Source organism: Rattus norvegicus, chromosome 7, assembly GCF_036323735.1.
Source record: "Rattus norvegicus strain BN/NHsdMcwi chromosome 7, GRCr8, whole genome shotgun sequence".
NCBI lineage: Eukaryota > Metazoa > Chordata > Mammalia > Rodentia > Muridae > Rattus > Rattus norvegicus.
In genome coordinates this window covers 97,872,709-97,900,436 of record NC_086025.1, presented here as the reverse complement: position 1 = coordinate 97,900,436, position 27,728 = coordinate 97,872,709, and the positions used below count along the sequence as shown (strand labels likewise).

Sequence of the window (27,728 nt, the reverse complement as noted above, 5' to 3'; positions counted from 1 at the left end):
TTTTTTTTTTTAAGATATGGGGGTGGGGGCTTCTTTTATATTCCATTAATCATTTCTTTTTTCGTGAATTTCATTTCCTTTTTCTTGTGATGTTTATTCACATTAGTAGCATTTACATAAAATTAGATACTCCTTATTTCCACAGAGTGCAAATCAAAAGAGCTGCTCACTGCTGGCCCAGCAGCTGCTCCTGCTTTAATAATAGTAATATTTTTCACAGCAAAGCAAGTAAGCGCACTGCCTCCCAGAACATGGAACAGTGCCAAGTCAAATAACACTGTCGCTGCCCCAAGGCTTCTGCATTTTATATGTAAGCATTGGAACAAAATCAGATTCACAAACAAAACCACTACAATTAAGCATCTAGTCTGCCGTGGGCATTGTGTTAGTCATTCGGCAGATATCCTCTACTTACCTCAGCACTTTGAGTGGCTCCTAGACACTGTTTTATGGCTTAGATGATTTGGCTAGTTCATGCCCTTTCTCCCTCAGACTCATCTTAAAGTGCCATGTGTGTGTTAGCCATGTGAAATAGAGCCAATAGAAAGTGGGCCTTTGCTACATCAAGCTGTTGAGGTTCACTTGCTTATTTGTTGCTGCTGTTGTTGTTTTAATATTCCTGGGGCAATAAATGGATTGGGTAGTCATGCCTTGTTCATGATGGACTGATGAAATGCAGTGGTTTTTTGTTTTTTTAGCTCACGTTCATATTTGTCTTTATCCTTTCTTCTAGCCATTCTTATTACATTTTTCTCTTGTTATTTTATTGTCCCATGTGTATATGTGAATAAATACAGCCTGTTAAGCCCACTTAGTGTTGCTTTTATCGGTGTGTTTAGGGCTGACTGTGGTTGGGGGCCTCGTCCCTGAGGAAGACAGATACTCATCACTCAGTAGTAATTTGTTGTCTGTAGTTCTTCACCTAAGAGTGGGACCTCATGAGCTTGCCCATGCACTTTGGCTTGTCAGCTGTGGTTGTCATCATTCACGTCATGTTTAGGCAGCTATATTGTCCCAACAATATGACTGTAACTTCACTGTCCTATAGACCATACACTCTCATATAAGATACCCTGATCCTCCAGCCCTTGCAGTCTTCCCACTCCCTTTTCTGTGTGTTCCCTGGACTTTAAATGTAGGGGTAATGTTATTATTGTATCCATCGGGCTGGCACTCCACAGTCCGTTGTGCTCTGCATTTTGACTGGTTGTAGCTTTCGGTTTCTATCTGCTGCCAAAAGAAGGTTTTTTTGATGAGGGGTGAGAGCTGTACTTATGTATTAATGAAATTAGAAACGATACTGGTTTAGAAAAGTGGCAGTACTAGATTCTCCTAGGGCATGACCTACTAGCATTACTTTTAAAAGATCACATATACCTCAGGTCTAGTGACACTCCCCCAAGCCCCTTTTTAAACCTTGTTGGCACTCAGATATCTGGTTAAAATTATAGCAGTGATCATTTGATTTCTAATTTGTGAAAGCAGATAAAGGTTTCTGAATGCAGCCAAATCTTCTTCTTTGGACCAGGGCTGTGTCTACCGATTGCATGGTGCCTTCAGAGGGCCATGTCTACTGATTGCATGGCGCCTTCAGAGTTTTTGAAGGTTGTGCACAGCCAATTTGAATATCATGCTAAATTTGATGTGTGACACTTTGTCTAAATTAATCGTGCTGTCCCACCAGTCACTTTCCAAGTGCTAGCTCTGTTCTGGGGATCTTGGGATTGCTATTTCCCAGCCCTCCTCGGATCATCCAGGACTTGATGGAGACAGTGATCCAGTCTGGGTTCCATGGCCCTAACCTGATCCCATTTGCCAACCCACCTTGCTTGTTGTTAGTGGTATCGCAGCAGAGTGCCAGTAACTCAGAGAGCATGCTCAGCATTCTTCTTAGTGGAAACACACACGCACATACACATTCATACATGCTACGTGACGTACATACACAGCATTAACATAACACACACTTGCACACTCTGGTGTCTGGGAGTGGAAAATGAAGGCATGATTTCTTTAAGCTGAATGGGAGGTGTTGAAATCTAGACAGTTAACATCAGTTATTTTTAGGAGGAAGCAGTTCAGAGATGGAGTGAAAGGGACTAATGAAGGAACTGATGTTTTCCAAACAAATTAACTCTCTGGCTCTTCTGCATGGACAATAAGGAGTGGATCTGCCTTGCTGTCTAAACATTTTTGCTTCTGATTATTAAATCAACAAGACATTTCTCTGGCTGAAAACTCAATATTAAATCATTTCTTGCTACTAAAGTAAAGTACATGAGGCTGCATTTGTAGGGATTGAACCGAGTACCTTGCATGGGTTCAGTAAGTACTAGGTGAGCTTCACCAGGGGCCAGGTTATCTTTAAGCAGGAAAAAGATTTATTAAGCTCATAGTTCTAGAAGTGAAGCATATGGTGCCACATCAACGTGGCTCTGGTGAAGACTGAAAGTGGATGGCATCAGAGTGGGCAGGAAGAAGAGAGATCAGATTGGCAGAAGTCAAAGAGAATGGCCAGGTACAGTCTCATGAGAATGAGCTCAGGGTCCTGGGACAATCCTCTTCAAGGACAGAACCTGTAAGTTCTGTCACTTCAGCATCACTATGCCAAGGACCAGGGTTCCAGTATGTAAACCCTTGAAGAAACACCTGTACCACAACCGTGCAGTGAGTGCCTTCTGCAGTCCCACTTGTTCTGAGACATCACTTCCATTCAGTGAAAGTAAGGGGTGGGCCTGGGGGCAGGGCTTATAGACTTGGCAGCATTTCCAGGAGGAGAAACATAACTGAAGGGAACTAAGGTTACTTTAATGGGTCTTTCTGAAGGCTGACCCAGTATTTTTTGTTTTGTTTTTCTGTTTAAGCCAAATTGCAATTCAGATTTTGTTCTTGAGCCTTGGCTCTTGGATACAAGACTGGCTTCACCTTGTCAGGTGAATTGGTAACATTTGAGTTTGCAGCATTTGGGGTGTTTTTACAGAGGGTACACTCTTCATTCCAAACATTTCAGAGAACCACTCTTAAGTCTGACATGGCCTCTGAAAATGTCAGGCCCCTCTGTGAGTGTGTTTTCAGGAGCACCTTTCCTGGTGGGGTATCAACTAAAGGGCATATCTGTAAGTCAAGGCACACTCTTGTTGGGAGTCAGTTCCACACCTAGGTTTGTTTGTTCTTTTTTGAGATGTCTCATGTAGGCCAGGCTGGCCTCAGACCTTGAACTTCATCCTTCTTCCTCTACCTCTAAGTGTTGGCATTCCAGAGTGCCGCCAAGCGTCTCAGCACCAAGCACATAGAAACCAATGCAAAGCTCCCTGGGACTGGCTCCTTTTTGATTCTGGGATCCTGTAGCCTCTCTATTTCTATTTGCAACAAATAACTTCATAAACAAATGCCTTTCCTGTCTTCCTTCTTGATGTCAGAACTTTTCTTAAAGTTCGCCAAGCCAGTCATCCATGAAAGAGCCTTATGACATAAGTGTGTATCTAACACTGAAATGAATGGTAAGCTAAAGATGCCGCACTAATTAATCTATAAGCCTCCTCTGGTAATTTTCAACGGTTGTGGAAATAGACTTGCAGAGATGCAAATCACAAATCTGTATTAAAAACTTATGAACTTTTCAGATGATGAGTGAGCTTCATTAATTTTTCAGATGGTGAGTGACCGGAAGCTTAGCAGTGGGCAGCTTCCTTTCTCCAGCTACATCATGAAGGGAAAGAACCAAGATGGAACCTAAGATTGTCAGACTTTCAAATCTCCCAGTCTCTGTTCTTCACCTCTCTGCAGCTTCCCACCCAGGGTTCCACAGTTGTTGCTCAGGCAAGCACGCTGTGTGCCTAGACACTGTGGGTGTTTGATGTGGGCTTAACTGGGAATAAGCATGAATTGACTGTTGATACTGACACTTGGGGAACAAGGTGGACATCTGCCTGTACCCAGTCAAACTTCCTGTTGTTCTATGTCTGCTCCCCTCTGGAGCAGTCTGGTGGGAGGTTCGTATCCATTTTACTTTCTGCTGTAACACAGGATGTCACTTGACTGAGTGACTTAATTTGATCTGTTAGACCCTGTTACACATCGTGATAAAAGTCACATTAAATACAGATTAACTCTAAAACACAAACAACCATTAACTCTTATCCCCAAAGGGAAAGTAAAGCAGGTAGCATTTCTTTGGTCTGAAAGTTTTTGGCATCAAATCATCAAAATGATTGAACAGCCTCCAGTCTTCAGGAACTGTTATTTCTTAATAGCCAGTGTTTATTAAGCTTTTCTTTGGAACTTAATGCTGTGTTAAGTTCTTTCTGTAAATACCTAACAGTCCTTTATATTGTATAAGGAGAAAATCGCTGCTTAGAAAAGATTAGTCTGTCCAAGTCTTATATGGTAGAGCTGAGGTTAAACCAGGTCTTTTGACTCTCTGATAGCATATTGCTGCCTTACGTATCATAGAAGGTTACAAAAGTAGATATGAAAAATGTTTTAACTTCATAGTTTAAATATATGCCCACATGTATTTTATGAACCAGGTACAAGAGTATGAATGCCAGAAACCCTTACTAATGAGATCATTAATTTCTACTTCTACTCTTTCTTCTAGAATGCTTCTAGTCTGAAGACTGCATTGAGGAGGGGCTCCCCACCCAGCAGAAATTGTTACCCAGTGTAGATTAATGTGTGTCTATTGATGAAGCTGCTGTCCTTACTTCCCTAGGGCCTACCTTTTTTGACTCTTTGTTCACTAAATTGCTATTAGTCTGTCCTCTGCCTCACAGGAGTTGGTAGCTTTTCATTCCCTGGGAAGTAACCTTTTGCTGTACACAAACCCATTCTTCCTCACAGCTGTGTGGGAGAGCACTCTCCTTTCTCTAAGTAGTGTCTCTAGGTCTTTCTCTTGTGGACCCACTAGATTGAGTTTTTATTCCCAGGTCTATCCAGTTACTGTTTCAAGAAGATTTTTACTATTCCTGTTTGTCTCCAAAGCCTGACACACAGTTGAAAACAGCATTTGAATGAATAAATGAAACACGTACACGGGCGATCGCTCCCTCCCCCCTTCCCTCCCTTCCTCCCCCCTCCCCCCCCTCTGCTGGTTGTGAGCCCTGAGCATAGTGGGAGGGTCTGGAAAAACTGAGACAGTATTAGGTGGATGTTCTGAGTTGTGGAGAAATAATTCAGCCTTGGAATTATAGGGCTAGAGGGAGTCTTTAGAGGTCATAAGGTCAACTGCCTAATTTTCCAGATCACTGAGACTGTTCCTCAACCCTGAATTCACAACCACTGACTGCTGACCTTAGGGGCACAGAGCAGACTAAAGCTCCTGAAGTTAGTACTGACATTGGTTTAACCACTTACTGATCACCAGTGTATATTCCATGTTTTAAGTGATCGGTCTTGTTTTTGAGCCTTGAGATTGATTTTATGAGAGAGAGAGAGAGAGAGAGAGAGAGAGAGAGAGAGAGAGAGAGAGTGTCTGTGTGTCTGTGTGTGTGTTTGTCACACACAAAGCTCTATTAAAAAGTTCTAAAAGCCAGTGAGATGGAACTTCCCAAGCAAAAAAGAAGCGACACCATATTGAATTTATGTTTCATATTGGTTCCCACCCATTCCTGATCCCCTTTTTGTCTTAGTTCCTTCATTGCGTCTGTTGATCTGCTCAAAACTACTGCTTGAGTTTGCTCACCCATAACTACTTATTCACCACAAGGCACAGAATTACTTGCCCCGATCTGTGGCATGTGGCTTGGTTTGGTTTATTGTCGTTGTTGTTTGCTTTAAAGGTTTCTAGCGCTTTTATGTGACATGTTCAGTTACAAAGAACCTTTGTGTGTATTGTCTTACTGAAGAAATGATAGTTTAAAGAAGTCAACTCATTCTCCCAAGGATGAGTGGGTGCTGGTAGGTTGCTGAGTCTAGGTGAAGTAGCTTAACAGGCAGAGATTTAGTGTCTCCTCTAAAGGAGAGTTGCTGCACTAGAATGTGTCCAGCCTTCTGAGGCATCCTCGAGCTTGAGACTTACAGCCTGCCATCTCGTCAAATGTACTCTTCTTGACTGATTTTCAGCTCACACAGATGGATAGGGTGGTAAGGCACTTAGTAATGTGCAGGTGTTTCCATCATTCTGTCCCTGCCTTGTGGTTTTCTTTTCCTTAGAAAGGTCCTTGTGTATCCTGTGCTGAGCCTGAGCTTGCTCTGTAGCCAAGGGTTCCCTTGATCCTTCTGCCACCATCTCCAACTGGGATTAAGGTGTGTGCAGCTACACTGGTTTTTATGAAATGTTGGGGGTTCAACCCAGAGCTCCATGCGTGGTAGGTGAACACTGTACCGCCTAGAGTGCATTTCCAACTCCAGCCTTGCAATTTTGAATGTGAACCATCAGCTTCGATTTTGAATCACCTGTTCTGTAGTAAGAGCTCAGCAACAGCTGCCGTCGGGGGTATGGCCAAGGAATGAACTCTTTTTTTTTTTAAAGATTTATTTATTCATTTATTATAAGTACACTGTAGCTGTCTTCAGATACACCAGAAGAGGGAATTGGATCTCTTTACAGATGGTTGTGAGCCACCATGTGGTTGCTGGGAATTGAACTCAGGACCACTGGAAGAGCAGTTGGGTGCTCTTAACCGCTGAGCCATCTCTCCAGCCCAGGAATGAACTCTTATGCGGTTTATGATCTCTTGGAGCAGCAAACTAACCTAGCCAGAGTCTGATGGCTCTCCCCAAGAGTCAACGGTGTGGTAGGGAGCTTCAGCACTGAGCTGCAGAAAACCAGGCTCAGCCATGTCAGGTGGTTAGGAGGTGATGTAGCACAGGATGCACATTTTCTTTTATAGCCTAGGAGCTGAACTGAAAAGTTCTATGTAGGTTTTGTTATAAACCATCTTCCTTTGGCATACAGCCATCCTTTTCATTAGAGTGGCTGTAGAAAGCCTCAAGACTGAGCTAGTTGGTTCTTGATGTTTCCTCATAGCGGAGTATGGGAAGAGTCATTGGACCCTCACTTGATCTCAGTCCCTTCCCCACTCCCTGTATACCTACCATCTAGCTGTATATAATTCTGTCCCCGATTACATGTGGTCACAGGGACTCTGAAACTGCTAGATTATGGAAGGTTAACTGGGTTGTTTGGGGGGGGGGCATTGGATTCCATGTGTGATACTGTGGAGACTTGTTACCTATGTTACAGTGAGAGTTCTATAGTCATGAACTTGCTTTGGGAGTGTTCATGCTTCTATGAGACTGCTCTTACCCATAGTACCAGTAAGTTGTACCAATAAGCTCATTGAGTCCCCTTGGCGGAATTGTTTTGGTACTTATAAAAAATGGATAAGATATCTTAGTTACTTTTCTATTGCTGTGATAAAATATCATGACCAAGTTATAAAAGAAAGCATTTAATTGAGGACTTAAAGTTCTAGAGGTTAGAGTCTATGACCTTCATGGTAGGGAGCATGACAAAAAGCAGGCAGGTGTAATACTGAAACTGTGCAGAGAGCTTATAGCTTGATCCAGCCGGAGGGAGAACTAGGTAACTTTTAACGGTGTGGGTACTGCCAGTAAGATACCTCCTCCAACAAGGTCACCTCTCTGAGTCCTTCCCAAATAGTTCCACCAACAGGGAACCAAGCATTCAAACATAGGAACCTGTGGGGGCCATTCTCATTGTTGTTGCTACTGGGTCTTCTTTGTTGAATTTTTATATATATAAAGTTATATATATATATATATATATATATATATATATATATAAAGTTTTATATATATATAAATTTATGTATATATTTATATATATATTCAGTACTTTAATTGTAGCAGCTAATTTTTATTGAATGCTTGTTTAATGTGGTTAATTCAGCCCACTCGTTTAAACCTCACAGCCACTGGTTAAGGTAGGAGCTGTTGAATGTGCTATCACATAGCACAACATACCATTTGGGGCAAGTTGCTTAACTTCTCTGTGGTTAGGCCTCTACTCCTATTTACTCCTATTCCCTGTAAATAGGTACCTTAGTGTCAAAGTGCTATTTGTTCTGTGCTTCTGTGTGAATAAGTGTAGGACAAAATAAAGAGCTCCTTAGACCTTTGTTTCCTAGTCCTGATCTAGGACTAGCCATTTCAGCCCTTGGAGCCTTTTCTTCATTTCTAAAGTGAATATGTCTTTAAAAGACTTTTGTGGGACCCAATTCTTTACATTCTGTTGTCCCATGGTAAATGCTGAACTTAAATGGCAGCTGTGGGCTCTAAGACTGCTCCCATGAGGAACTGTCTTCTGCCACCACCTTTTATGTAGTCAGGATTGTAGGAGAAAGGGTGTGTCACTGGCTGCTCTCTGCTCTAACTTAGAAGAGAGACTGTCTTAGCGAATGGGTGAGTTTTCAAGCTGGCCACAGAGGAAAGTTGGAAGGTTATTACAGTAGTGCAGGGGGACAGCCAGTGAGACACGCTGACTGGGATGATCCAGCTGTTAGTATTTTAATTTTATTTTCATAATTAACTCTTTCACTGACTTCTACACATAACCAACTTTTACTTTCTGACAGGATTATATACAGCCCCCTTTTATTTATTGTTAATTATTGTGGACAGTATAAATGTATAACATACAACAGGAGTTCCCTTTGGACTCAGTTCATTTTGTTATACTGGGACAGTGCTGGAAGAGCAGTGTGTTATATTGATTATCTGTAAGAAGAACTCCTAGACAGGTGGCTGTGGCACAGGATATCAACCTAATTGCCAGTTTTCATCAGTTGATGTTTTTCATAATCTTACTTGACACATGTACTATTCATTCAGAGTTCAGATGGTAGTTTAAAGTTGTAAATCAAACTTTTAGAAAATAAATATTGTAAGGTAGAAAACATATAAACATCTTTTAAAATACTTTGGAATTAGTCCCATCTTTTTACCAGCTTGTGCCATTGATTTCTCTGTTGATGTGCCAAGCCTTTCCTTGTTTGCAAACACAAGTTCTGGCCTGGGCTTATCTGACGGTTGGCTGTTTGCCATCTCCCCTATTGGAAGTGTTGGAAGCATGGTGTTGGGGTTCTCTCTCAGGTCCAAAGTTTAAGGCCTCCAAAGGCTAGCAGTGCCTTCAGAACGAAGCCAAGGTACGCATTTCACTTACTGTCACTGGAGTTTCCCATGGGCTGTGTGATGAGTGATGGTGTCTTCTCTGACAGCTTGTTAAATGTGTTTTGGACTTGGAACATTTTCTGTTTTCATTTCTGTTACACAAAATATCAGTAGATATGGCTCACTTTAAAAAGCAACAACAGTGCCAAGCATGATTGCTCACTGGGTAAAGCACTAGTTTGTCACCAAGCTTGACTACCTGTGTGTGACTCCCAGAGCCCACATGATAGGAGAAGAGAGCCAACTCCGGTTAACTATCTTATACTTCACTGTCAGCCCGTAGAGGTTTCTCCCAGGAATCGGGTTTGCATTAGTTTTCCAGGTGCCTGGCCTACCTGGGCAAAAAAAAATAAAGGCCATTTCCCTGACTGAAGAGACACTGGGCATGGCAGTCATGATGGCTTAAATGTCCAATGCACTTCACTGAGCTGCTCCCCTTCCTATATACTAGGAAATAGTTGTTCTACAGATGAAGTGAACTTGGCTGGTCTTCATTTTTTATTTTAATGGATGTGTACATTGGTGCATGTGGTGCAGACGTGAGGTTGTGGGGTTAGAAGATAGTATTGGTTGGTCCTCAGCCAAGTAGGCCTGGCCAACTGGCCTATGAGCGTCCAAGGATCTGCCTGTCTCCCCCTCCCATCTCATGCTTGCAGGGGTGAGCACAGGTGGCACAACATACCAGTGTTTGACAGGAAGTCTGCAGATCCAAACTCGTCCTCCTGCTCGTGAGGCAGTACCGACTAAGATATCTCCCAAGCCTGAGACTTGTAGTTTTAATTGACCGTAAGAAATTTGAAAACAGATGGACTGGAGCATAGTGGAGTAGGGATCTTGCACAAATACTGTGCAAGTGTTGCTTTCAGTGAAAGTAAATGTGGAATTGAGTTAGCAGTTCTTCAACTTCTTTTGTGAGACCCTTGAAAGGAATTGTTGGACATTGCAGTTTTATTCTGTGGGTTTTAAATAGAAGACCTTAAAATTGCCCACAATGCAGCTCTGCCCTTGTCTGCATGATATATAATTTTCATGGTAGCAGTGCTCCTTCCATGTTGCCTTACCCCTTTGGTTCCTGTCTCTTTGTAGCTTGCCCTCAATCCATTCCTCCTTACATTTCCTTAGTTGGGGCTCTTTGTTTTTGGCTTAAAGTCCTCACTCCCTTTGACATGAGTAGCGGCATAGACCACAGAGAAGGCGGCGCTGAGGATCAGTGTTTACCTACTTTGACACTGCCATCCTTGTCAGTAGGGTTTTCTGGGATGCCCAGGCCTGTGCCCCAGGCAAACATCAATCACACTCAGCACCTTTCATTTTTTTCTTGCTGGTTTCCAGTCTTGTCTTTGTCTGAAAGCTACATAACCATGTCTTGCTGATTCTTGCCTGTGCTGGTTGCTTGTAGTCGTTCCTATTTAATGAGCAAGTGTAGCTCACTAAATATTTGTTGAATGAACGTGTTAGTAATTCACTTACCCCTTTTCTGTTATGGATCAGCCTGAGAGTTGGGGAGGGACCCTGTCATTGTAGGAGTCGTCTCCCCTCTTTTAGTCTCAAGCTTTTCTGCTTTGGCTCCAGGATTAATACTTCAGTCAGCACAGCTGACAGGGGATTGTATTAACTCTTCTTGGAGAAGACAGCTATGCAACATGCTATAAATCTGGCATGTGACTTTTATGAACGTATTCCTGAATTCCTTCCAGGTACATTTAGAATTTCTATCAGAGAGAGACCATTACATATTTCCTCCATTTCAGTTAAGTTATGAGCTTTTTTGGTCTCTGTTGACTTATATTCTTGAGTGCGGCCTGGCTGGCTTACTTTTGGCTCTGTCAATTTCAAGTATTTACAACAGGGTGCCCGTACAACCACAATGTGTGTGTTATCATTATATCTGTTTTTAGAGGGTTGGGGGGGGGATGCTTTATCTTTCCATAAGTCACATAAACAGATCACAAAATGAATCTTTGGGTGGTGGAGAATCCTTTAGTGACAATTCAGATTGGTGCATTTTAATTGCTGTCTGATGACTAATATTAGAATTATTACTACTTTTTCTTTTCATACAGGTTTGTTATAGATGGGTCTCCATTGCTTTAAAATGTTCACCTAGCATGAGTTTTTCTTACTAGCCTGTCACTGCTAAAGAATTAGTCTGTTTAGTTTTCTGGCCCCTTGACCCCCTTTTGGGACCCTTGCTCTTAAAAGAAGATAGAATCTAGGGAAAAGTCCTGTAGTAGCTCCTATTCTGTGGTGATTCCAGTGAGAGGATGGGGGGCCAGACTGTCTAGAGTAAGCAGGGGAGAGGGATAATTTTTCATTTCTACAGAGGCTTCTCATTGATGGGGATCAGTAGAGCATCTATTTCTTTGTCTCTATTTTTTGGTTTTAGATAGTGTTGCTGTATGAACTGAGTAGTAAAGTAGGCCTGTAGGGACTGTGACCAGGCAGCTTGAGTGCCCATTGAACTGGGCAATTCTCTGAAGCTTGGTTCTCTTTCCATAACTCTTGAACCAGAAGTCAGAGAGAGCAGAGCCACCATGATCCTACCTTCCCCTGACTCAGTCTCAGGTGTTGTCCCACCCTGTATCAGGACAGCTTGCTGGAGTGCAGTTTACAGTGGCTCCGATCATCTGCTCATCTCCCTGGAGCTGGGTGCCCATCATGTACAGATGATGGTAGCATCTATGTGGATGGGGGTAGGCAGGCTAAGAACTATTTTTGTTCATTTTTAATAGCCAGTAATTTCATAGAAGAAATGTGGAGTTTCTTCCTTCTCTGCTGCCAGTTGTGGTCTTTGATAGATAAACTGTGCATTTTGTCTTTGCTTTGGCTGTAATAAACCATTGTATTTGATAACATTTTCAGGCTACCCAGGGGCAGCTTTCAAACCTTTCAGTAATAGGGCAATTCCCCATAATAATCTGTTTATTGCATATTAATTTTCAGTTGTGCTGTTTAATTACTGATGTTTTATTGAAGGTACCTAGTCCTCTGGCTCTGTTGTATGTCCAGAGCCTGTACACATCATTATCTGAGTTTAGAGACTGTTGCCTACAGCCAGCAAGTGGCCTGCAATGGTTTCTCTTAAATGTCCTCTTATGTTTCATTTGGAGTTTAACATCCTTCTGGCTTTTCTCCCTGGACTCTTGATGGTTATAGAATCCTTCCATGATAGATTGATCCAGCTGTTGCTCTGTTGGGTGACTAACATCAGCATGATGACCTTTCCCTTTCAAGTGGGTTCCTTCAGTTCCTATCAGATCTCCTGAGAGATGTTGAAAACTCCTTCCTGCTGCCCTATTTCTCCTCTTGCCCACATGAAGCACCCACAGTAAACGCCCACTCTGACTCATCTGGTTGCTTTCAGAGAGAGGACTGTTTCTGGACATTCATTTGCATTATTTTAATCCCAGGTGGTGGATCTGTGGCAGTGACCCAGATAGCATTTGGAGTAGGGTAGTCTCCTTTACTTACAGCTTGGCCTTGACTTGTGTTTCACTTGGAAACTTTGTGGCCAATTAATTGTATCTTGTAATTATTAAGGTATCTTTGAGAATATACTTTTATAAAAAAAATTTAAAGTTCCTGCAACTATGTGATTCACTAGTACCATAGAACATATGTTTCCATAGAAGCTAACTTCTTTAGGTTCAAACCAGCAAAGTGGTTGATGTGCTCACAAAAGTTTCTCATGCACTGACCCTCCCTGCCATTGCCTGACCAAGGAACCCAAAAGTCATCTGGAGTGTATGTATGTGATCTGCATGTTACCTTTAGAGGACATCGCCTTAGAAACACAGGCGATGTGATTTTATCCACAGCAACCATGAGAGGCAAAGCCAGGCCCAGAACCTGCCTTCAAATCATTTCATTTCTTCTTTTCCTACCAGGGTGATTTTACACTCCCCATACTTAGATGGTTCCTGGTTTAGACTAGCCTTTCCATAGTGGGATATACGTGAGTACAGTGATGTTTTGCTAGTAAAGGTGGGTGGAATAGAAACAGTATACTGGCGCATTACTGAATGATAGAATGAAATGAATTGATATATTTAAATGCCTAACTTGGGTCTCGTATACCTTAGTTGTCTAGATAATGGTCATTTATAAGGTGACGGACATGATCAGTATTATCCAATGAACAGAAATGGAACATGATTTAAAATAGTAGTTTGGGGAAGATAGTGCTTACGGTGGAGGAAGGCATGGGACAGGAACTGTGTGCCAGCTCTCTGGACTTAATTCTGGGGGACAGTAGAGCATCATTTTGTTTTTCATATCTGTGGCAGCAATGAGCAGGAAGCGAAGGAACCTAGTGAAGAAAGGAGGGGACTCTTGATATTGTGGCCGGGAAGTTTGATGGATGGACATGTATTTGAATAATCTAGGGGCTGCTTATTTGTGACACGGGTACCTGTTGGTGAGATGATGGACTTACATTTCTCTTTCACATCATTACACAGAGCTATTGGTATTGGAGTGAGATGTCAACATTTCCCAGGGTTTCCAAATGTTTTTAATGTTGATATCATGACATGTGATTCGATCCATGGCTGCAGACGTGTGAAAGGAAGTTCTGCACACTTGAAATATATCAGGTCCTTTCATTAATTTTGGTTTTTGAGTCTTCTGCATTATCAGATAAATGTTTGTTTTGGTACCGCATTACAGTGAAAGTAATCTCTAAGCCCCAGCATGGCTGTGAGGAACTGTAGAGTAAGTGTTGAGATAACTCTGCTTTATAGCTTGACATCCTTTGTGGCTATGTTATTGGCATTCTGTCATTTAAACGGTAAAGAGTAGATGATATATCTTGGCTTTTGAACTCTGGCTGGATTTGAGTGTGACAGATCAGGTTTCTGCGAGGCTGGGAACTGGTAGAATACTTTAGTAACAAATGAGAAGGTGCTTTGACGACAGCATTTCATGTGCTCCTTTTCTGCTACCCAGAAACATACTCGATGCCCTGGATTTTTTAAATTTGGAAATGAGTGTGTTTCTTCTTTTGTGTGAGCCTTAGCAGCCTTCTATGGGCTGTGGAATAGTGTCCATTCTCCTTCGCAGCTGTACTGAGGGCCCCTTTCCTTCCATTTCCTCTAAGAGTCTCAATGCAAACCATAGGCACTTGCTTCTCATGTGTCCCTTCATCCTCTGTACTAGAAAAACAGATTTGTCTTTCTCTACCAGGATTGGACAAAAAAGGGGGACCATTTTTCCTTTCTTTCATTTCTTTTTTGCTATCTTGTCTCTTGATTGCGTTTTGCTGCTCTAGCTATGCTCACTGCACATATTGTTCCTGTGCCCAGGATGCTGCACACTGTAGGGCAGGCATGGCATCCAACTCAGCATTGCGCATCGTGGGCCTTCCAGTAGTTTCCATGAATGTATAAATGCATCTCACGGTTGTAGTTTTGTGAGATGCATTACAATACAGTCAGTGAGAGTGCTAACCTTTTGCTATTGTGTTCATCTGCCAAAAACCTGTTTTATAATGAGAAATGTCCTAAATTAAATTTTTATTTTTATAGCTGCAACTGTTTACTAAAGAAATATGGAAGAAAATGTAAAGCTACCCTTTGATCTGAAGATAACCAGAGTTAACATTCTGTTGAGTAACTCACTAGAAAGTTAACTGTTTTAATAATGCCTTGTTTGACCAAGAGATGAGTGCTTAGGAAACAAGGAGACAGTAAGAAGGTCTAGACTACATAAAGAGTTCTGTTTTCCCCTCAGGTTTTTCCTCTCAAGTTGTGAGAGCCACTTGGCAAAACAATAGGGTACAGAGAGTGAACAGAGTTCAGAGTGAAAGATTGAACTGGTTTGTGCTTTTTCTCTGTCATAGGAATGTACCTTAAACAAATCTCCATTTTACTATTTTCTGTTTGTCTGTCCATCTGTCTGTCCCTGCCTATTTAATTTTGAGCCAAGATCTCACTCTGTTCTGGGACTCAGTATGTAGCCCAGGCTGGCACTGAACTCAAAGTAATTTTGCCTTACCCTGTTGAGTGCTAAGGTTATAGGCATGCCATCATACCTGACTTTCTTTTCTTCTTTTCCTTTTTTTTTCCCAACTTTTTATTGATTCTTTGTGAATTTCATCTCATGCACCCCATGTGAATTTCACATCATGAACCCATCTCTCTATTCCTTTGTATCTATCCTTTTCCCTTGCAACCTCCCTCTGGAAAAAAACATAAAGGAAAAAAGAAAAACAAAACAAACAAAAATGTACTGGTGTGGAAGCTGCAGTGTATCACAGTGTGTCACACAGTAAACCCTTTTGCCCAAACAGCTTGACTCTGCAAATGTTCATTGCAGTTTGTCATTGGTTCTGCTGTACTATCAATGCAGGGTCCTCACATAACTCCTCTCAGATATCCTATTGTTGCTGGTGTCATGGAGATCCCAAAGTTTTTGGTTCTGCAGAACGGTCTCCTTCATTCACAGATGGGTTGGGCCAACTCAAAGCCCTGGATCTTGGCTTGAGTGGTAGTTGAGGTGTTCAGCCTCCCATTTCTCCTGCACTCACACCACAAAGGCAAGCTCTTCCAGCCCTTGCCAATGCTGCAGCTGGCAAGGGATGGGGCCAGCTATCCTATACTCACCTTCTCAAGGCCTGCTCACCCAACCCCCTGCACCAGGGCCAGCTCTACTGTGCTACCCAGGTGAGGTGCAGGGCCCCACTCTCCTGAGTGTTTTTTTAAATCACTTTTCAGGTTTGGTGATTTAGTTCAGTGGCAGGGTGCTTCTGGTCCCAGGTTCATACCTCAGCACAGGAGGAAAAAGAAAAACATTTTCTGCCTACTATAAATTTAAATTTTTTAATGAACATGCATATTTCCTTAGTTAACTTTAATTGCCAACCTGACACAGCCATCTGAAAGCCCAGATTGAGGACTTTCCCAAATCAGAAAGGCCTGTGGTTATATTTCTAGGATTGCCTTATTTATCAATTGTGAGTGGCTACCATCTCTAGGCAAGTGATGTGGGACTGTGTAAGAAAGCTAGGTAAGCATAAATAAGCCTGAGACCAGGCCAGCAAGCAGAGGTCCTCAGTGGTTTATACTGTACAAGCTTGGCAGTAAGTTCCCTGGTTGAAAATGTGTGGAATAGTAGGCAGTATTGCCTTCTGGCTCCTGCTCTGACTCTCAGTGATGACCGTGTAACCTGGGAGGATACGATGAAGTAAACTCCTTCCTCGCCTAAGTTGCTCTTGGCCTGAGTTTTTATCATAGCAACAGAGATGAAAACAAAACACTTCCAAAAATAATTTAGTGAGTGACATGGAAACGGCCTGTCAAGCTGCATGTGCAGTCCCAGTATGAGAGGCCGTGAGCAAGCTAGGAGGCATCTCCTTCCAGGTAGGAAATATTTAATAAAGGCCATCATTTTTTTTGAAAGAAGTGGTAAGGAACTTAGAAACTGAATCAGCCTCGACTGAACTAGGGAAGTAGGCTTTTCTACTCACAGCCGACGAGAAGGGGGGAAATCTCAGAGTTTATTAAATTAAAAAAAAAATGAAACTTCTTTTGCATTCTGGAATATTTCCAAAAGCGTTCCTGTTGTTGTTGAACTCCATTGGGGATTTGGAATTATGAGTTTTCTAAATCTTGAGGTGAAATTAAGTGTGTATTTTTTGTTTTGACAATAAATAATAAACCATAAAGTAGAATTACGTAGCCACAGAAACCAGCATAAAAGCAGATGCTCAATTTGAAATGGGATTGGATATTAATGTGTAGGTGGTATATATGGGTTTGAGTAAAATTGGGTTTCCTTTCTCAGCTTGGGTAGAAAAAAGAATTTATTTCCACTCTTCTCATTCACCTATGCGGATTGACTGTGGACCTGTGGTGACACAAGGATGGTGTCCTGGGCAGAAGCACCACTCAGTTGACAGTAGAGGTCAGCCAAAGCAGCTTTCGTCAACAGCAGTCGGATGTGAAATTTCAGATATTAGCCCTGAAATATTTACTGTGAGCCTAAGCCAACAGCAGCATCATAGAGTCTTGAAGGCAGCAGACTTCTGTTGTCCTCCTAAACTCTGCTATTCTATGTATTTTGTCATTGTCTCTAGATTCCATGGCGCTGACTAAGCAAACCCAGGCTAGGAGTCAACACAGAAAGAATCCTTGCTGTGGTATTCCAGTTGGGCCTCTGTCTCTTGATTTTCCAGCCTTTGTGGGTTCTTGATCCTTCTCTGTATGATGAACTGTGTGAATTTGTACGTATGTTTGTGCAGTACATGTAGATGTATGTTGTAAATACTGTGCTTGCGTTGATAGCTCGAAAATCTTGAGGGTTGGACACATTTTCACTAGGTCTGGTCACCGTTGTTCATCATTCCACCTATTTGTTTTATAGTTTCCTCATAAAGCCTGATAGTGACTCAACTCCTGTTTTGTTGTAAATGAGGGAACCAAGGCTCAGAGAGCAAGAAACTCCCACTGATAAAGGCAAGAAGTAAGGCATCTGGTAACTTCCAGGCCGAGTTAAACTTCCACGTCTGAAAGCTAATTTCTAAGATTTGGATTCATGTTCTTATAGAAGGAACTTATTGGCAAATTGAGCATTTTGAGTCAGCAATTGGAATGAAGGCTGTAAGTGCTAGCAATTTTTGTGATTGTTTAGCGCTCTGGACCCGTTTTCTTCAGCTGCTGCCAAAGAAAATAAAGGAAGCGACACTGACCAAGGTGACAGGTGAGTCAGCTAGCCCAGAGGTAGTGTTCTTCCTCTGCAGGCAGCCTCCCTTGATAGCTTGCCTGGTTTGTCATTTTTATCACAGCTCAGAACATTGGCCCTAAAAGCAAAGCAGCAGTGTAGAGTCAGCTGACCTTTTAGGGTGTGGTCGAATTGATGGGGCCTTCCTTGCTCTTGAAACAGAGCCATTCCTCCAGAGCCCACAGTCCTGAGATTTAAGATTAGCTGGCCTTTCACATGTGCCTGCTAGGTTCCATTTCTTCTGTCCATGCACACGGGAACTACTGGCCCTGTTCTGCAGCAAGGGAAAGTATGCATTGGAAAGATTTGTGTGAGGAGGAAGATTTTAAACCCAGGTCTAAATGAGGGTATAGTTCCTTCTGGGCACAAAATATCAGAAACGTAAAAGAAAAAAATGTAAGGTTAGAAATAGAAGTAAGTTCTTTATACTGTCAGGAATACCCCAGAATGCTGTGCAATTGAATTCAGACTGTTCTTCCTGACTTCTTGCAAAAATTCCCATTTGAGGTACTTTTATAGGCTCCAGAAGGTTTGTGTGTAAAGACAAGTAGAATTTCCATAAGACAGCATAAAGTAAAATGTGGATTACTTGTTGGAATCTTCTATTACTGTCGTCCCACTTTACATACATACACAATTTTAACTTGGGAATAGAAAGGGTGATTCATCATTAACCTTCCCCAGAGGACAGATTCCCTTTGGCTGGATGTGTCTTAAATGCTTAGGAATGGCTCAGGTTGGTCCTAGTTCAGGCTAATTTGATCCAATATTGAGTGCCTGCTGTGTACTCAGCCTGTTGAAGGTGCCAAGAAAGAAAGAGTGGCAAATGAATTAATAAAACTGATACCTGGTTAAGGCAATAGGGCAGATACAGAGTTAGCTGTACAGTGTAGACCAGTGGTGAGATGTTAGTTCAGGTTGTTCTAGGAGCAGATAATGAACCACCATTACTAGCTGAGAAGACTTTTGGAGGTCCTTTCTGCTGTGGATTCTAAAGTGGGGAGTGGGTATAAGTAGAACATCTCAGGTCCAGCCAAGGCTGGAGGTGGGGAGGTCCAGGGAGGAATGGGAATGTAGTGTAGAAAGTTAATACCAGTTCAGGTTTCTAACCTGACTTTAATCCCTTAGTTCCTGGATAAAAGACACACGCACCCTTTATATTTCCAATAAGCCTTAAACAGCACAAGAGCTGGGCAGATATCTACCCTTTGTGCTATTAGAATCAATTCTCCTATCGCTAACCCCATGTTATTACTTACTATGTTTTATCTGGGCTGCCCTTAACTCCAATTGGCCAGCCCTCAGGGCCACATTTTTTTCATTACTCACCTATCCCATGCGGCTTCTCCTCACCACCTTCTCCCCTTCTGGTTCTCTGGGAATCCTAAACCCCACTTATATCTCTTCTACCCAGCTTTGGCTGTTAGCATCTTTATATACCAATCAGAAATAACTTGGGGCAAGGTCATATAGCATCATTTGGGTTTATGTGCAGACTCCAGGTCTTGGGGGCCCGTCCTTAGAAATAGCGTACACAGCAAGACCAGACATCAACAGGAGTGCGTACTGAATAGATGAATAGAGTGGATCAGTATCTTCATGGCAGTACTATTGACTTTGCTTGTTCAGTTTAGTTTGATAAAACCAACCAATCCTTATGTGTGTGCATTTTTCTCCATTAAATTTCTTCTGAGTTTTATGCTTTGGGGGGGGGGGGTGGATATGTGTGGGAGAGATTTCCAGCTGGATCCAGCTGCAGTGAAAATGTCCTTTTTGACAAATTGAAGAATTAGATTATATGCATCTCTCCCTGAGAACCAGGACTCTAGCTGTAACACCAATCATCCCTCCCTTTGTGGCACAGGGTAGAAGGGAAGTAGTGAGTTAAAGCTGCTGAGTCTGTTGACTAAGAAATTATTTGAACAAATAAGACTGTTGCTGTATGTGATTAATAAATACAGCTTCTGACTAAACCACATGGATTTTCCTCCATGGAGAACAGAGGCTGACACTGAGGCTGCCCCAGGGAAAAAGCGTAGGGATAGTCAGCGCCTTCTCATTGCTAGAATCGCTGTGTGATTTCCTAATGGTTCCTATTTCAGAGCTTTTCCTGTTCTTAATATACAAGGATTTTCAAAAAAGCCTGAGACCACTTGAAGTTTTTGGTTAGTTGCACATTTACGATGGCCGAGAAACATGTTTCATAAAAGATCACAAGTTAGGAGGCCATTGTCATTTGTGGAATTTTGAATAAGTTGTATAACCAGCCCTTCTCTCCCCTTCATTTTCTATATTTTATGGGTGATAGAGTTGAAACAGCTGACCTCACCTAAATAGCTGACCTCACCTAAACAGCTAACCTCATGTCTTATACAGTAACCCCTTCCAAAATGAAAGTAATAATTCCAAAGTCTAGGATCTTCACCCCAAACCAAGGCAATCCATGGAGGATATGACATGTGTAGATAGAGTCTTAGGGAAAAGAGGCCAAGTCAGGACTATGAATCTCTGTAGCATCCTTAGCAATGGATGCTCTATCCCATGCTTCACCACAAGTGAGTGTCATGTTTTGAAGGAAAGGGCAGTCCAGAGCTGTGGTGGAGCTGGGAGTTGGGGATGTTCCAGAGGATATTGTGTTGCTCAGTCAGGCAGCAGTTGGAGATTAAGTCCAAGGCTAGACTTTGAACAGCTGCAGGGTTCCCATGCAAGCAAGAGACACACGTGAACTGGCCACCCATTGGCAGGAGATAGTTAAGGTGCTTCTGAGTGTTGCTAGGACCACAGTGAGGATACTTAAGCAGGTGTCACCCAATTCACATCACTCAAGGAAGTTCCTGGATCTCTAAGGAAGACACACCTGTAAATATACTGAGCTGTAATGGATAAATTATTTTTAACGATTTTGTGTCTTAACATTGGCCATATTGCCCACAGAAACAACTAGGTGCACTATTATGTGGCTCAAGTGTTGTTACATATGTCAGAGGGCAGACACTGGGCACTTCTTCCAATTCAGAGGGCAAACTAACAATAATTTCTCCTCCCTTATTCCTGAAATTAGTTTGCATTTGTATAGACAGTAGTGGGAGTGTCATTGCTTGTCCCTTCACTGCTTTTATTGTTCGTTAGCTGCTGTTATAATAAGCTGAGTTAAGACTCTAGGCTTTGTCCATATGGTCCTTGCTTTTAGTACCTGCTGTGCCATGTATTGATTGTGTGTACTGGGTTAACTTAAACGATGTTGTCTTATTCGTAAAACTAAAGGACTCAAACTCAGTCTTTATTTTATGTGTATGGTGTTTTGTCTGCATGTGTGTCTATGCACTGTGTGCATGCCTGGTGACAGACAGAGATCAGAAAAGGGGTTCAGATCCCCTGGAACTGAAGTTAATGGACACTGGTGAGCGTACTAGGAAAGCAAAATGGGTCCCTCTGGAAGAGCAGCAAGTGCTTTTAACTGCTGATCCATCTGTCCAGCCCCCAGACTCGGAGTTTTTATGAAGCTAGGTGAGAATATATTTGAAGTACTTCTGACCGTCTCAGCTTTGAAGCGTACTGTGAGCATTTCTACTGTGGCCGTGGCAAGAGTAGAGTTAGAAGGTAACAGACATCGATGTGTTTTGTTCTGCTCTGCAAAACGGAGATGATTGTAAAGAGTTAAAGCCTTTGCTCTTCCCCGAGTCCTTTGCACGATGACTCCGGGGATAATTGTGTTGTTGTTTATTTGCAGTTATATTTTATCCATTCAGAGCATAGCGTTTGATGGTTTTTAGCATATTTGCAGAGTTGTACAGTTAATTTAAGAACATCTTATCAAGCCTCAAACCCATCAGCAGTTTTCTTCCAATCCCTTAGTCACCATTCCTCCCCTCCCCATACCAGTCTACTTGGTATCTGTATGTAACATTGCATTCTGGACGCTTTTTAACTATACATTTTAATGAATACTCAGTATTTTGTTAATGTGTTGTAACTTAATTTAGTCGTCACCCCACTTTTGCTGATTTTTAAGTGACTTCACTATTTTAGGCCATGTTTATATTGGCTCTTTTGAATTCTTTGGCTACAGTTACCTAGGAGCCCTATAATTAGGTAAGAAGTAGCATAAAATCTTAGCTGCTCTCTGCCCTGTTACACGTTGTACTGGGGAGCATTTCTGGGGAGCCTAGGGCTCCTGGGGCTGCTGAAGAAACCTGGCCCAAGACCCAGGCACGCCCCTGCTGTGGCCAGGATGTAGTATTCAGGAACAGCAGGGAACTGACCTGACCACCATGAAGCCACACTGGGGGCCCTGGTAAAGATGTTGGAAAACAGACCAAAGGCGGGGCCGTGTGTTTTACCAACTGTAGAATTAGGGTCAGTCACATGTCCATAGTAAATGATAGTGGATCCAGAGTGTAGGGGGAATTACTCATCACAGCTGCCCTGGAAGATGCAGCACTTACGAGCTGCAGTGTGCTCTGTGAGTCTGAAGGCTTTCCTAGTAGATTTGAGGAAAAGGACTCTGGAGGAGGCACCATGCTCATCATCTCTGGAGAGCTTCTGGAATCATTTTCCAATCCCAGGGCTGGGAGGCATGCTGTGGAGAAACACATTAAGTTTATGCTTTGCTCTTACATGTCGGGATTATCCCAAAAGAATATTTTAGCTCATAAGCTGTCTGGTGATCTTAACACTTCAAAGTGAATGTTTGCATTCACTTGTTTCGGGTATTCATCCTTTGCTGGACTCAAGGACACACTGCTAATTCACTGTGATTAGTATCCAGTAGGCGGCTCAAGCCTCTTTGAGGGAAGATGAAAATGAAACTCGAGTGTAGTGTCTTACATTTATGTATACCAGGGTCTTCATGGTTTGTACGAAGACATATGTTTTTTTTTCTTTTTTTTTAAATTTATTTAATACTTAATAATAATTCTTTGGTTTCCGGGCAAACATCCCCCTCCCCCCTCCCCTTCCTTATGGGTGTTCCCCTCCCAACCCTCCCCCCATTGCCGCCCTCCCCCCATAGTCTAGTTCACTGGGGGTTCAGTCTTAGCAGGACCCAGGGCTTCCCCTTTCACTGGTGCTCTTACTAGGATATGCATTGCTACCTATGAGGTCAGAGTTCAGGGTCAGTCCATGTATAGTCTTTAGGTAGTGGCTTAGTCCCTGGAAGCTCTGGTTGCTTGGCATTGTTGTACATATGGGGTCTCGAGCCCCTTCAAGCTCTTCCAGTTCTTTCTCTGATTCCTTCAACAGGGGTCCTATTCTCAGTTCAGTAGTTTGCTGCTGGCATTCGCCTCTGTATTTGCTGTATTCTGGCTGTGTCTCTCAGGAGCGATCTACATCCGGCTCCTGTCGAAGACATATATTTTATATGCATGGAAATTTGCTTAAGGCATGTCAGCATCTTTACGTTTAAGTGGTGGCTTCTGATGAAGAAAGAATTTTATAAAACGGAATGAGAATAGACGCAGCAGGCTTTGCCATAGATACACGAGTGCTAGACCCCTGATAGTGAGCTTGTCAAAGCAGACTCTAGTTCCTTCCTGTGCTGTGAGCTGGGGCTTCTCATCCCCTAGTCCTTGGTAGTGAAGGATGATGTGTACTGAGAAGTGACCCTGACCCATTGTATCAGTGTCATATGTCACCCCACCCTTAAGCTTTTACTGGTTTCTAGCAGCACCTCTTTGGAATTTAGATAGCTAGTGAAGGCTACATGCTGTAGAGTTTAACCTTCCTAGATCTCCGAGTCAGCCCCTTGAAAGTTACTTAACTTTTGCCCATTCATTTCCTCATTTGGCACACATTTCTCCACAGTCTGTAGTGGGGTTAACACCGTATAAGGCTTCTTGAGGTTACTGTTACTAATTGCAGGGCTTGAGATCAGTTAACCTTTTTGAGCGTTAGTTTTGTCATCTACAAGGGAAGGAGAAAGCATCTATCTCAATAATTTTATACGGTGTAGAGAGACAGTGCTGGAAGTGTGTTAGCCTAGCTGTAACTTTGGGCTCCTGGCATGCCCAGCGTGTGGTACTTAATGTTTCATGTAGTTATAACACATAATTCTGCTTTGTGTGCAGTAGCTAGTTGGTGTGTTCTGGTGGTGAAGTTGTAATGAAAGGCTGTGCTTTTTTTTATACCCCATATGCCTTGCTTGGAAACTACAGGATTTGAGTCTGTAAAATTTCATGTAAGGTCAAGCTTCGTTAACTTTGCCAATAGAGTAAGAAAAATCTAACAAATGGTACCAGAATCTTAATATGAATGTTTGTGGCGTAGCTACCCAGGTCACGAAGCAGTTATGCTTGGGGCAGTGGTAATCTTCTCTCACAGTGTACTGAAGTTGACCTCACTTCCATGTTACCTGAGGTTTTATTGAGGCAGTTGTTTGTCTTGGACAGTTCAAGAATGCAATTCTCCATTTCGTTCAGTTCTTCTGTCATTTAAAGGGAAATTATCAGATTGGGTCCTAAAAAAAAGCTAGATGCAAAGTCCTGAGTTTTCAGAAAAGGGAAGAATGCAAACCCACTCATTAACTCCTGCTGCTTCTGTTTTCTTGGCTCTCCCTACACCACCCAGCCTGTTAGGGGTATTCTGTTTCTTCACTTGATGAAAATATTTGAGTTAGGATAAGAAACACTGCGTCTCCATTAGCCTGCAAACAGAGTTATCAGAGACCACCTGGGGTCCCATCTGTAAACAGGTGTGTTACAGGATTCTATCACCTTTGCTCGGCTCTTGTAGAACTCAGGACTATACACCAGAACCTTCTTTTGCTTCTTACAGTAGATGAGGAACATTCTACTGCCACTCTCTAAGGAAGCAAAGATATGCTTTTGTTTTCAAAATAAGTGTTATAAAAATGAACTGATTAAGGTATAGCCATGCAGTTGATTGTTTAAGACTTTTTGTTTGGTTTTTGGTTTTTCAAGACAGTTTCTCTGTGTAGCCATGGCTGTCCTGGAACTCACTTTGTAGACCAATGTGTCCTCAAACTTAGAGATCTGCCTGCCTCTGCCTCTCTCTCTGCCTCCTGAGCGCTGGGGTTAAAGGCCTGTACCACCACTGTCTAGCAGTTTCTAAATAAATAAGCATCTAAATAAAACAGATGCTGTAACACTTGATCTTTCATAAGTTGTGTGGGGTTATAGAACTACAGACTTCATACTGTTACTAATCTTATGAGTTATACTTCCTGTATTGACACATAGCGAAATCAGGATGTAACAAGTTCCTTTGAACACATCTGAGTTTTTGATGCGTGTATTGGCAGCTCTTGGCTACCTGATGTGCTTGCTTTGTCAAGCGCTTGTTCAAGACAGTTCACCTCACTGTGCCTCAGTTTCCTCTTTGGCACAATAATACATAAAACGTAGATTATCGTGAAAGTCTGTAACCTGCAACTAAAAAAAAAGTCACTGATAAAAAGAACCAGCTCTCCAGTTACTAAATTCAAGTGTCTGCACACCTCCAAGGCAGCCTGAAGTGCATTAGGCCAGTCTCCCAGATCTGCTATTTTCTTACCCCAAAGGCTTCTATTCTTATTACAATAGAGAGAGAAAAAAATTAGCCTGACATTTCTGGATGTTCAGAAAAGGTCAGTAGTGTGCCAGCTTGGGGTAGAGCAAAGCAGTGCTCTTCCCTTCAGGACCTGGGAGCACTGTGCCCAAACTGGGCTCCTGTTCCTAACTAGACACATACAGCCCCCTGTAGAATGTAGGCTTCTTGTTTAATGCTTGTTTAACTCAGAGGATTTGGCTATTGGGTACCTAACAGAGCTGCTGAGGCAGGCAGGAGAGGAGTAATCTGACATATTTGAGCCTCTAAAGGAAGAGGGTGATACCTGGGGAGTGGCATCCTCAGAAGCGCCCAGGCAGCTCTGAAGGAAAAGCAGAGAGGGAGACCCTCCTCTTTATCCACTTGCCTAGGCAGCTTAGCAGAGATGTGTTTCTGTGCCTTGTTCTCCACTAATCAAAGGGCCTCACAGGAAGCCAGCTACTGTTTACTGAGCATTTGCTTAGTGCCCAGCCTGGTGTACTTTGCACATGTACATACATAGATGCCTAGTGTTGGTACAGTATCACACACCACCACCACCACCCCACATCTGAGTCCAACATTATGGTTAAAGATAGGGATTAGGGAGAATAGAGGGAAGTAGAAATGTTCTACTGAAACATGAATCTTATAGTATGTGGCTTTAATGTTCACTTTCTTCTACTTTACAAGTGACTAGCAAAATGGAACCTTTGCCTTGAGAGTCAGGGCTTGTGTACTGCCTTTACCCACTTGTCAGTGTTGGCTTTAGCCTCTGAAGGTGGTGTTTAAAATATCAAGGTTTCTACTCCCCTCTCTCAGCCATATCCCCACAGAGCGCCAGGGTGTGATGCTCCTGCCACAGTAGAATAATAGTAGAGCAGCTCCTTTGCTGTGGTGCTAGGAAACGTGTCTTAAGACCATCCGACCACCCAGAAGATGGAGGCTCCTGCACTGGCCTAACATCGACAGCAGTAGTTCTGTGCAGTGTACAGCCATGCCAGTGTTTGCTCCTATTTGTGTGTTTGTCATCAGTGTCAACATAGATGTCGACAGTTCCTGTATTTTTGCCATGATGGAGTTTGGCTATTCAAAAACTACTTGGGAAGCCTGTGTAGAGGTGACCCTGTTAACATTTTACAGTAACGCCCCACCTCATAGGCTATAGGTTTGGAATGTTCTCGGTTTTCCTGTTCTGAAAGTGAACTTTTGCTCTTCTCTAGAGCATTGTCTTTGAATCTCTTTGCCATTGTTACACTTTCTTCTTTGTTACTTATTTATAGGAGCAGCCATCTTTCCTACCAGGTTATAAACTCACTTAGGCAAGGACTGTTCACAGTGCTTAGGGTAATAATGTGCCATAGCAAGTGCTCAATGAATACTTTTTAGGTTGAATTGAGTCCAAATAATATGATTTATATAAGTTCAGACTTCATCAAGTACAAGAGAAAATATTTTTAGAAAGGTTCATAATACTTTTCTGAGATTTTTGCCTCCAGTTCTATGTATCTGGGAGGTATCCTGAAGGGTATGTGTGGTAGCCTAGAATGATAAAGAAACAGCAGTGCCATGGGATGGGTTAATGTATCTCTTCAGCAAGGAGCAAGATACCAGTGTTTAGCAGATGCAGTAAATTATAATTTACCCACATGTAAGACAAAGAATCAGGTTATGGACAGCATTTTCATTTTCTTATCCCAGACACCATAAAATGTATGCAGATGTAAAGAGGCACTAACATGAGAGTAAACATTTTTGCTTCTCCATTTTTTTAAATTAACATTTTGTTGTTGCTGCTGTTGCTGTTGTTGTTGTTGTTGAGAAAAGCATTCTGAGGAGACCAGAGGACAACTTGTGGGAGTTAGTTCCCCTCCTTACCATGTGTGTCCTGGAGATGAAACTCAAGTCATCAGCCTTGGTAGCAAGTGTCTTTACCTGGTAACCCACCTCCTCTCAGGTTTTTAGAAACTTTGTCATCGACTGTAGCATCTTTAAGATGTCTCACTGATGCTGTTTTCTCTGTATTGATAATTGCAGCTCCTTTTATCTCCTCAGCCTCATTTTCTTTTAAGCAGATATCGGAGAGATGAAGAGCTGCAGTTGTATCCTTCATGCAGTATTAAAGTTTCTCTTCCAGTGGCTTTGTTTTCCCTATTACTGGGGATGGAACCTAGGCCCTCCTGGATGCTCGGCAGATTTTATGTCCGTGGTCTATATGTACAGCCCTGATTTTTACTTTTGCTATGGAGTCACAGTTACTCAGTTACTTGCAGCTGCGGTCAGGCCTGGCTCCGGACAGACTTTGAAAGCATGTTTGACAAGAGGCCAGTCCAAACCAGGCTTAGCTTCTTGAT

General features: G+C 42.4%; 1 protein-coding gene across 12 annotated transcripts in view; it reads left to right on the top strand.

Moving 5' to 3' along the window:
* The window catches only part of Asap1 (ArfGAP with SH3 domain, ankyrin repeat and PH domain 1), a 307,170-nt gene that overhangs the window by 82,087 nt on the left and 197,355 nt on the right, over nucleotides 1–27,728 (top strand). Inside the window, exon 1 of one of the 12 annotated variants that reach the window (XM_063263535.1) lies at nucleotides 17,237–17,356. The exons of the other annotated variants lie outside the window; for them this stretch is intronic. The gene's annotated coding sequence lies outside the window, so the exon portion shown is untranslated. Of the gene's footprint in view, nucleotides 1–17,236; nucleotides 17,357–27,728 lie in introns of those variants that run through there. 12 annotated transcript variants of the gene reach the window in all.